This window comes from Miscanthus floridulus, chromosome 9 (genome assembly GCF_019320115.1).
Source record: "Miscanthus floridulus cultivar M001 chromosome 9, ASM1932011v1, whole genome shotgun sequence".
Lineage (NCBI taxonomy): Eukaryota > Viridiplantae > Streptophyta > Magnoliopsida > Poales > Poaceae > Miscanthus > Miscanthus floridulus.
Window position 1 is genome coordinate 16,986,645 of NC_089588.1, and position 11,738 is coordinate 16,998,382.

Genomic DNA, 11,738 nt, shown 5'->3' on the forward strand with positions numbered 1-11,738 from the left:
GTGTCGAGGTACTAGCCACGTCGGATTTTCCTTCGGTGCACGGTTAGGTACATCGACGTCGAGATATGTGGCGTCGAGACGTGTTATCTCAACGTTAGGATTTATGACGCCGACCCAGTGCAAAGATAAGTTTAAGTTTCTTAGGGAGTTAAATGTAAATTTTATTCAAATAAAGGGTTAAATAGTAAAAAATCAGGACAGGTTAGCTTAAAAATGGAGAAGAAACGCACGCGTAAACGAGAAGCGAGAACCATGAGCATCCATGTGTGCATAAAGAGGAAGAGAGGAGTAGGAGCAGAGCAGCCGAGCAGGAGACGAATGATGGTGCCATCACCTCCAGCTGAAGCCCTACCTTCAATCCAACTCCACCTCCGCAAAAATCCCATCCATTCTCCACCAAACAGCCCACGAGATTTCATCATCTCCGGCTAAAACTGGGTCTTTACTGAAGTTTAAAAAAATCCCCCTTTTGCTGTCCATTTGTGGCCGCTGCAATTATTTTTTGTGTTGTGGTTTGCATCGTGGATTTGGACCACGCGCACCACCGCAACCAATCCTCCCCTAAAATCCTGCCTCAACAGTCCCAATCTCCAGTCCAAAGCGAGCATCGAAGAAATCCTAAATAGGGCGCACCAAGAACTCCACCACGAGAATCCCCAAATCATTTGTTGGTGCATTGGCCCCACTCCACCATCCGAGAAATCCCAAGAACTCATCCCGAATCGCCCCCACATACAGCTCATAGTTCCAGCGAGAATCAGAAAAGGAGGAAGCAATGACGGAGGTGGCGCTGCCCCGGGGCCCGGCCAGCCTCGCTTCCCCCGCAAGCCGCGCCTCCTCCTCGTCCTCCTCGCTGCGCTATTTAGCCAGTGCCGACAGCGACGTGCTCCCCGGAAGCGGCAGTCCAGAGCGCCCAGCGGGATCTGCAGGGAGCCGAGGAATCCGGCAGGCAGGAGGGTCGAAGGAGGAGGAGGAAGAGGAGCGGTGGTCGTTCTTGGCGCTGCTGTTTGAGCTGCTGCGGAAATCCCTGCTCGGCTGCAGTGTGGTGGTGGACGGCGGCGGCGGCGAAGGCGAAGGCCGCGGCTGTGGGATGGAGATTGGGTTGCCGACGGACGTGCAGCACGTCGCGCACGTCACCTTCGATAGGTTCCATGGATTCCTGGGGCTCCCCGTCGAGTTCGAGCCCGAGGTGCCCCGCCGCGCTCCCAGTGCCAGGTCGGTCCCATCTCCCTTGTTCATTAGTCGGTACCAAGCGCGTGCTTTGAAAGATTCGCTTTTTATTCTCAGATCAGTGGTCTAATAGCATTTAGCTTTTCAGGAGATTCTTAGTTCCTCGTTAAATTTATTTTGGTGGATTACTTTTTTTGCTCCCAAATTCCTAAAATGTGGTTGCTACAAACGTGCTTAGTTAAAAGTTCAGTGATTTTTTAGCATTTTCATGGCACAATTGTTTGCCTGTTGGTCATTTGGATTCTAATTGGATTGTAAAGATGGTCCCGTCATTGCAAACCCCATTATGTTCTGGTGTGTGTTTGTATTGGTAACCTTTGGCTTGGCTTAGCTTGGCTTGATTTGAGATATGATAGACTGCAAATATCTTGATGGCTAGTTGATAATTTATTATGCTTTCGACCACCACTTAGTACAGAAATATTTTCTGTTGCTTCATATAATTGGTTCACATGATTTTTCTGTAGCTGCTTACATCATCCAGGAATTTTGTACATTGAACTAGGGATATAAAGTAGATTGTTATATCATCTATTATAAAGAACATTGAAACAAGCTGGTATAGGTGGTCCTGATTAGATGGTTTATGCTCTTCTATTTGCACTAGATTTGCGAGCTACTTATTCTTTTATCATGCCCTAGGAGTTGAAATATTGTTTCTCTTCTTCCCCGTAATTTCTGACTCATGCTCAAAACAGACAGAACACGAAGTATAAGAAAAGTGCATAGGTATCTTGTTTCTTATTGGGAGTTTCAAGATTTACGTTTTCAGTATTATTTGTAATCCAAAAGGAATAAACTAAAGCATTCTGTATCTGGTTCCTACTTTATACAAGGATGGGAACCTAGTGCCTCCAAAAGAAGATAAAGTGGCACAAACACCTACACCCAATCTTCAAACTCAAGGATTGCTGGTATAGGATCAATAAAACTCAGATAATTGGATATATCTTCTTAAATGAGCTGAGTTCCTAAGATGAAACAGAAAGGTCATAGTTTGGGCATGTGTGCTGGAGTCAACTATCACCAAATCAGTACGTTCAGCCCTGAATAAAAAAATTGATTTTTCCCCATAACTTTACATTGATCCTTAGTTTTTAACTTCTTATACATGTGAAGACTGGTTCCCTTGCATATAATTTTTAAGGATTCAGATGATGTTCTTGGGCACCACTGAAATTGTTAATTATGGATCTTTAAAAGATTCATTAACATCACATCAATGACGTAGTGGTCATATTCTTAATATTGCAAAGGGCAGATTTATTGTGCGATACAAATGTGCATTTTTTAACAACACGTCCACTGCATGTGTGCTTTGACTGTTGCAATCGGCTAATTGAAACTTGAAATTCAGTGCAAGCGTCTTTGGAGTTTCAACAGAATCAATGCAGTGTTCCTACGATACGAGAAGAAATAGTGTCCCAGCGATCCTGTTGATGATGCAAAGGCGCCTTTATGAACAGGGTGGTCTTCAGGTGTGTTCTGTTAGGATCTCCACGACTCCTGTTCTCATTAACGCTTAGTAACTTTGTCTGATCAAATACAATGTCTTCCTTTGTACTTTCAGGCAGAAGGTATTTTCCGTATTAACGCGGAGAATAGCCAGGAGGAATTTGTGAGAGACCAGTTAAATAGTGGAATGTTCCAGATGGCATTGAGGTCCATTGTTTGGCAGGCCTAATTAAAGTAAGCTTCTTTCTAATTATTCTGTTCATCTGTTGGCAGCATAAGTTTTTAATCGTGTGAGGTTATTAATGATTGTGCTTATCTTTACTGTTGGAATTTCATGTCAACTACTGTCAGAATCCACACTTCACTTTGTACTATAACTCAATTTATCTTTTTTTTCTTGCACAAAAATATTGCCTCAACTTTCTTCCCTACTAGCAAAACTGCCCATGCATTGCAATGGCACTACATATCAAAGAAATACATTTGTATATATGGCTAACCTTGGTTCCATGATGTTAGAGAAAGATTGGGGTGAGGGTGAAACTAATTTGTGTCCAGGGGCAGGGTGGGTAAATAAAGCGAAAAATATGGGTAGAGACATAGAGTGGTGGTGATTGCGGACACACCAATGACACCATCACCATCAATTCCATTGTTTTAAGTAGTAGAGATACACACAAAATTGTGGATTTTGGATCATGCTGTTGCAGAATATTATCTTGCTTTTGGAAGCAGTCATGTAGTGTGGTCAACTTATTTCTTTACTTGACAAGACAAGTATATTCTCATCAAATTTACTTTTTTCATCACTTTCCAGGCCTGGTTTAGGGAGATGCCAAATGGGGTGCTGGACTCGATCCCGCCTGAACAGGTGATGCAATTCCAATCTGAAGAGGATTGTGCTCGTGTTGCTAAATGCCTTCCACCAGCTGAAGCTGCTTTGCTTGATTGGTCTGTTAACCTGATGGCTGATGTAGTCCAAGAAGAACAGATAAACAAGATGAACGCTCACAATATTGCTATGGTTTTTGCACCAAATATGACTCAGGTAATATACTGTGCTAATAACCTAGCAAATTAACAATATATCTCACTCGTCGCTCCAAATACAACTAAAATGGTTAGGCATGCTAACTATAGGCCATCTGCCTTGCAGATGGCAGATCCATTGACTGCACTGATGTATGCTGTGCAAGTGATGAATTTTCTGAAGATGTTAATACAAAGGACCCTCAAGGATAGAGAAGAGTCCAGTCCAGAGGATGTTTTGCTGCCCCAGAAGGATCCATCTGATGAAAATGGGCATCAGAAACCCAGCGTGACACTTGATTCTCTCCTTGAGGAAGGATCCAGGCGTCCCTCTTTCGCCAAGGATGAGCCCCTCCTGAACAGTCCTGCACACAGTAATGAGGACAAACCTAATGGAATTAATGCCGCCGAAGGAGCCACTCCTGCTTTCACTGTCCAGACAAGTCCAGAGAGCTCCGCTAGTTGCTCACAACCTGAACTTGCTGCTCACGTTGTTACTGCTGATGCTTCCAGCACTACTACAAATTCTCTTCAAGGGAAGGAGAGCCAAAACCTGAATTGTAGGACTAGAAAAGGTAAGGGTCAGTCTGCAATGCGTGCCACGCCTCCAGCTGAGAAATCAAGAGGTGTGAGCATTGTGAGCCGGATAAATTCCAAGGTTGAACGGATTGAAGCATGGAGATGAAATCAAATGACATTTCCATTGTTGTTGTGCACTAGATGACTAACCCGATGTTTCCAGAAAATAGGAACCCAGACTGCTGGGTTGCACATTTTGCATTTTGTCTGTGTACCATTTCTTGCTGTATCGAGATTCATTCTTCTTGCCATCGCTAACTTTTGTATCTTTCTTATGGTTCCTTGTTTGAGTGAATGAAAGATATTGATGCTTTCTTTTGTATGTAAATCTCTTCAATGCCTAAATTATGAAGTGCCTCAAAGTTCAGGTATGACCTGTGCTGTGCTTGTCTTATCGCTTAGTACCTTATTCTGCTCTCTGCACTCCTTTCAAAATGTCGGATTGCAGCTTGGGTTGATCACTCTTGTGCTGGCCTTGTGTTATACTTTTGGAAAGTTTAATGCTTTATTTTTGTCCCTTTCTCTCAGTGCTCTCTGAGTTGCTTATCCTTTTAGACAGTATAATTTTCCTACGCTGGACTGACTGGATTTTTTTTTATTTTAACACTTTTTGTAAATTAATTTTAAATCTAACACTGTTTTTTTATTTCAAAACTAACACTTTTGGCCGCGCCTATTGCCATGGCGCGGCGAAACGTCTGTGCCTCGCTATGCATGGTGGCGCGGCGGGAGCATGACGTGGCGAAAATCGGGTTCGCTGACCGGTGACGTGACAGAGTCTGCCGCGCCACCGATCTTGGTGCGGCAGTGACGCGCCCTGATCGGTGGCGCGGCAGACCCGGCAAAAAGGCCCGCGACCCCGACCCGTCTGCCGCGTCCACCCGCCTGCCCACCGCCGCGCCTGCCGCCGGGGGCGCCACGCCCGCCGCTCCCGCTGCGCCATCCGCCACGCACGTCGCCGGCCCCACGCACACCGGCCGCCGCTCCCGCCGCGCCCGCACGCCGGCGCACCACCCCCTCCGGCTGCCCGCCGTGCCATGGACGCCCGCTGCCCTCACTGTCGCGCTCGCGACTGCCGCCGCCGCCCTCACTGCCGCGCTGTACACCGCTCCCAACTGTCGCACGCCCTTCTCTCTATCCCGTGTCCACCCACCGCCGCCGCAGCGAGGACGAGCTCCGCTGCCGCGAGGTACGCCCCTAGTGAGTCTAGTTATACATTAGTTGTTGTAGTTAGCCTTGTATAGATGTTAATATTAGATTAGTTAGTATAGTTATAGTTAGAATATGTATTAATATTACTATGGACATTACGTACGACGATTTCGACGATTTGATGAAGTTTCTTGAAATGCTTTTGTAGATGGATTGTTGTGTTACCGTTTTATACGGAGGAAGTGTTAGGAGAGAAGATGGTATGTTTGAGGATATGGAAGAAGAATTGAAATGGTTTGATGAACCTCCTAGCTTCAACGACCTTTGTGTCCGTTTGAATGCAAAGTTTGGCGGTGATTTCACACCGAAGGGGAGGTTTGATACTGAAAAGACTAGGGCACACTATGTCCTCATGCCCTTGCGCGACCCTGCTCACTGGTCCCGCTACACTAGGGTGCTCTAAGGTTCCATTGTGCCCATGACTAAAGTGGTGGTGGAGAATGGGTACAGGATGTAGGGTGTCCAGGATGGGTCGTCCATTGATGGTGTTGGATGCAATGAGCAAGAATTGGGGGTCGAAGGGGAAGTAACTCAGACTAACATGGATTTGGATGGTCAGTTGACGCAGGAGCAGTTTCATTCAAGTCAAGTAGGCTGTATAAGCAATGATTTCGATGTGAACGAGTTCGAACTAGAAGATGAGGAGCAGGAGGAGGAGGACTGGATCGGTGATGTAGTTAGCAGTGATTCGGACGATTCAGATGGTGACCAGAGAGATAGACATGCTATGCCCATACCGGTTGATGCCAATGCCAGTACATGTTCATGGTATGCCATCACTAGTACCAACTGAGGTTTTGCATGCTATCAAGGCTCAGGGTAGACTAGTCACATATTTTCCAGCAGATGATACCTCCTATGATTCATGGGGCAGAATTAGTGAAGTGCAGCAGTATGTTCCACCACCACCTTACACAACGACTGAGCTTGAGCAACTAAGGTTGATGAACGTACCTTTCAGGGGCGTTCCGAACTATAGGGATGTTAGCATGACGGATATGGCAGTTTATGACACCGGTCTTCAGATGTGTAGGAAATCATTGTATGACCATGAGAAAGAAACCCTTAGGAAGGGGATGATATTCAATACAATGTTAGAGATGAAGCTCTTCCTTCAGGACTATGCTGTGTATCACCATAGACCGTACATCGTCACTCATTCGGACCAGGACTTGAGGTACCACGTGATATGCAAAAACGGTTGTATGTGGAGGTTGAATACACGAAAGAGACAGAGTGATGACAAGTGGAGGATAAGTAAAGTTGTCGAACCCCACACTTGCCTAACAAATAATGGGAAGGAAAATCATCAATAGCTCACTTCACGTTACCTTGCCCATCGTATATTAGGGCTCGTTGATGATAATAACGACATTTCGGTGTCTTCTTTACAACAGTCCATATCTGGATTCGTTAAGTACGATGTGAAGTACGGAAAGGCTTGGCGTGCTAAGCAAATTGCCCTGGCGATTTGTTGGTGTAGTTGGGAGGAAGTGTACAACATGGTGCCCCGCATCTTATGTCCAATGCATTACTACAACCCTGGCTTGAAATGGTTTGTGGATACCGGAGGGATGTGTTTTCGGGACTCGTTGAGGCATGTCCTCTATCGTGTGTTCTGGTCGTTCGCGCAAACAGAACATGCATTCTAGTTTTGTCGGCCAGTCGTACTTGTTGATGGCAGTTTCCTGACAGGAAAGTACATGGGCACCTTGATGATGGCTGCTGCTGTTGATCTTGAGGACCAGATAGTATCCATGGCATTTGCTTTGGCAGAGGGAGAGAATAATGAATTATGGTCATGGTTCATGCGGCTTCTACATGTACAAGTGCTTGGCCCATCTCGCACTATAAGTTTGATCTTGGACCGTCACCCAGGGCTTCTTAATGCTGCAGCTGAGCATATAGATGGGTTCCCGCCTCTAGTGCATAGATGGTGCATGAGACACTTTGTCGCTAATTTCTGGTGGCGTCAGAGGAAGCAGGAGGTATGTGACAAGGTAAAGGCTCTATGTTGTGTACATACAGAGCACCAGTTCAAGGAGACAAAGAGAGAACTAGACAAGATAATAAATGAAACGGGAAAGGCCTGGTTAGAGGCACAGATAAAACAGAAGGCTCAGTGGGCGTTAGCATATGACGAGAGGGGTTTCAGGTATGGCATCATGACCACTAACTACTTAGAGTCCTTCAACCGTGTATTCACCGAAGTTCGATCGTTGCCTGTGTCTGGAATTATTGAGTTCTCCTTTTCATAAGTGCAACGAATATTTTGTCAAGAGGTGGGAACTTGCGCAGAGGAATATAGCTGAGCAGGGGCGTTTTGGAAAGGCTGGAGCAGAACATTTGAAGGAGGCCGAGGAATTGGCCAAGCAGCACACCATCGAGCCGTATCGACCCCACCGCCATATCTTTAGTGTATGGGGCAAGGGTGGCACAAGCTTGGGCGGCGAACGTTATGGTGGACGAAACTACCGAGTTGATCTTGAAAAGGTAGAGTGCAGTTGCAACGTTCCTCAGATCATGCATGCCCCTTGCTCTCATATGATCACGGCCTACAGGATTCATGGGTACAACTATGAGGATCTGCCATATATGTCACCCTTGTATCTGCGTTCGAACATCGTTAGTATTTGGGAGATGAGCTTCGAGCCATACCTTGACCCGACATAGTGGCCACCTTATAATGGTTATGACTACATGCCGCATCCGGATCTAATGAAGGTAGGGAAGGGTAGGAGGAAGAAGAAGCAACTCAAGGGGGACATGGACGCTATGAGACGGTACGGCGAAGACATGTACGGAGGGGGAGACTTCAACGAGACTCGTGGCAGGAATCTTTGTTACCTTTGCAAAGTCCCTGGTCACAAGGCTAGCATGCATAGAAGACGAGGGCAGCAGGTGCTTTCATATTGTTAATGTTACTTTGAATATATACATGTGCTTTCATATTATGTTCATATTGCATAACAAGTAGTTCAAATTTTGCAATGCTACATAATGTTAATTTGAATATTGTTAATTTGAATACTCTAACCCTTTGTTTATCAATTTGTAACAGGATGGCCCCTCCCACGCAGCACCAGTTGTACCCCCTTCTTGAGGTGGAGTACGACGACCCGCACCGAGCACACTTCTTGACTGACACCGACGCAAAGGTGCCCTTGCCCCACACCGACGTTGGCTACACTCCCACTGTGTTGCCTACAAATCCGAAGAGACAGAGGGATCCTTACACTCCTAGGACTTAGTTGGTTATGTCAAACTTATGTCGAATTAATATTGTCGTCCGAAACTTGCAGACTCATGAACCAATGAAAATGTTATGTGGCAACTTGTCAACTTACGCACGGACTCCATTTATTTGCTTCATATTCGTTTCAATGCGTCGTGGCAGCACTTGTTGTTTACAGCACCGACAGTAGCTCCCGTTCAATTGGAATTAAGGCTGGTCGGCTGCTGTCTACGTCTAGGTCCTGCCGCGCCGTGGGCCTTGGCGCGTCACTACCGCGCCATTGGCTATGGCACAGCTGAACCTGGGCTTAGGGTTACGCGCCAAACGAGAACACCGATCTGCCAAACGTGCCGCACCATGGGCCTTATTATTTTACATTGATCTGATACTAATAACATAAATTACACGATACTATTTTAAAATACATGGGAAACATGCAAGATATATATGCCAGCCAACCGTATTCAAAATAATTTCACTCGATTTTGTTCGTTTTAGAAATTCTCAACGCATTCGCTATTATTAAAAACTTGGATGCATCGAAGAGTGACAAACGGATGGGTCGGAGGGTGAAAACGGATGGGATCACTTAAGATCGACCATGGATAATTCGAGTACATGATACATGGGTACAATACATCAATAGTTCAAAAGGAAAACAAGACAACACAATGAAAGTTCCAGTACATAGCTACATTGATCATTAATAAAGCATGAAACTAATAGACGGCGCAATAAAAAACCCTCAGTCAGAAACATACTGAGTAAGCAACTCGTCGTCCGAGTACCAATCCTCTACCACAACCTTGTTGCTGTGGCTAGGGTCACCTGCATTGCCCTGATCTACCTTTCGCCTGTAGTAAGCGGCCTCTGCGGCCTGAGTGAAGAACGCGTCGTCATCCTCCGCCTGCAAGGCCACCTCTGCTAGAGCGATGAGCTCGCTCAGTCTGCCAGTGTCATCCTCAACCTCCTCCGCCTGTAAGCTCGCCTCTACTAGAGCAATGAGCTCGCTGAGTCTGTCAGTGTCGTCCTCAGCCTCCTCTGCCTGCAAGCCCGCCTCTGCTAGAGCGATGAGCTCGCTCAGTCTGGCAGTGTCGTCCTCATCCTCGTCCCCCTCATCAAACAATACAATCGGTGATTGAACAATGTGACCAGCTCGTGTTCTGTGCTCATCTAACTTATTTTCCTCATACCTTGCATGAGCCACCTCTCTGTCATGGTCCTCGCTGCATCCAATCCCTTCATGTATTAAATGCAATCAGTTAGCAACGTGATTATATTACATTTAAAATCAGGCAACGAAAAATATGGCCTTCAAGCACTCACTAGCACATAATGCAACAACATGCTCGTTCAAGACCTGCATCTGTACTCTTGTCTCCTCCCTGGCGTCCTTGCTTGCTCTCTCCTTCTTTAACACCCTCCATCTCTCCAATCCCCATTTGTCAAGCCCAGCATTGATCGGGTTACGAATACCGCGCTGTCTAGCAAACTCACGCATCTTGTCTTTGTGATGTTTAATGAATAGGTTGACGTAGTCAGGTCCATATCCCCTCTTCCGTGCAATTACTTGCCTCCCCTTCAGTTCATCCAAGAACTTAGCTTGACCATCATAACATTCCCACCTGCATTTTCTAGTGCTTTGTTCAAACGAAAAATTATATCATATATGTCTTAGCAAAAGAAACAAAATACGATTTCATGTTTACCACAAAAATAACCAACCTCATCATAGTCAACCATATGGCCGCTATAATGGCCTATTCCAAGCTCTGAAGGGACTAGGCCATAGTTGGATTTAACACCACATTCGCACATGACACTAGATGCTTTGTAAATTACCATTTCTTTCTTCTTTTCCTTAACCTTTGGCGGTTTTTCTGGCCATTAGTTCTTAGGACCATACAACCACTTCTTGAAATGACACTTCGCCATTGAAAACACCTAAATAAGGTGACATTAGTACATGAACACATATTTCTCAACATTTTAACACATACACTTTGCACTTACTTCATGCTTGTTTGGACACACAAACTCCATTGTATTCTCAGGGTTTATCACAGCTCAATCTCCACAATCGCACAGAGGAGGTTCCTCGAGTCGTCTAACTGTGGCTAAGTGCTTCTCCTTAGCCATCATTGGAGGGGGGTTAGGGGGAGGTGGAACCCACCGCTCGAAGTGCTCTCGTGGATGTCGCCCTCTCCACCAATCGTCGAAAAGGAGGTACCTAGGGTCAAACTTGTCTGCACCGTCGATCCACTGAAAGAAAAGGCACCTTTCTTGGGCCTACACAACAAAATTCCAACAAAATATTAGTAACCTAGTAATACAAATGAAGAAAAAAAACATACGGAAACAATTACTTATATTAAAATGACTACATGTGTAGAAGCAACGAGCCGCTGTGTCTGGATGTCTCGATTGACACACATCGGTCGGATGACCACAGTCACAGTTAGGGACAGGGGGGTCAGGAGGGACGGGGCATCTTTGCTAGACTTGTCGGGGTACAATTCTTTAGGACGACCCTGTTTTCGCCACAACTGCTCCTGAAACATGTCTTCCATCTAATAAAATGGTTCAAATTAAACATCAATCAAAACAACGTAAATTAATGTAAAATATAATCATTTGCATTGCAACTCAAATAATATAACCATTATAGCAACAAAAATATACATGGTAAACATACTTCTAACTAAATAATTAACCTTAACATCGACAAAATCAAACAATAGTCCATAGTTCCCAAACACAATTTTCCTCCTAACCTTAACTCCCATTCATAATATTTCAATCCACCATTCAAACGAAAATAAAAATTGCGTCATTACCTTGAACGAGGCCGAGGAGGGAGGGAGGCGGCCGGGGAATGGAAGGGAAGGGAGGGAGGTGGACCTAGGTAAATATCGCCCGCGAGCCACCGCCCTCCCTCTGTCTGCCTGCCCACCACCACCCCTACTCGCCTGGCCGCCTCCCCACCACACGCCGCCCG

General features: G+C 45.6%; 1 pseudogene; it reads left to right on the forward strand.

The window, feature by feature from the left end:
• The first annotated feature begins 259 nt into the window (after window positions 1–259).
• Window positions 260–4,638, forward strand: LOC136481449 (rho GTPase-activating protein 4-like; annotated as a pseudogene).
• Window positions 4,639–11,738: the final 7,100 nt, after the last annotated feature.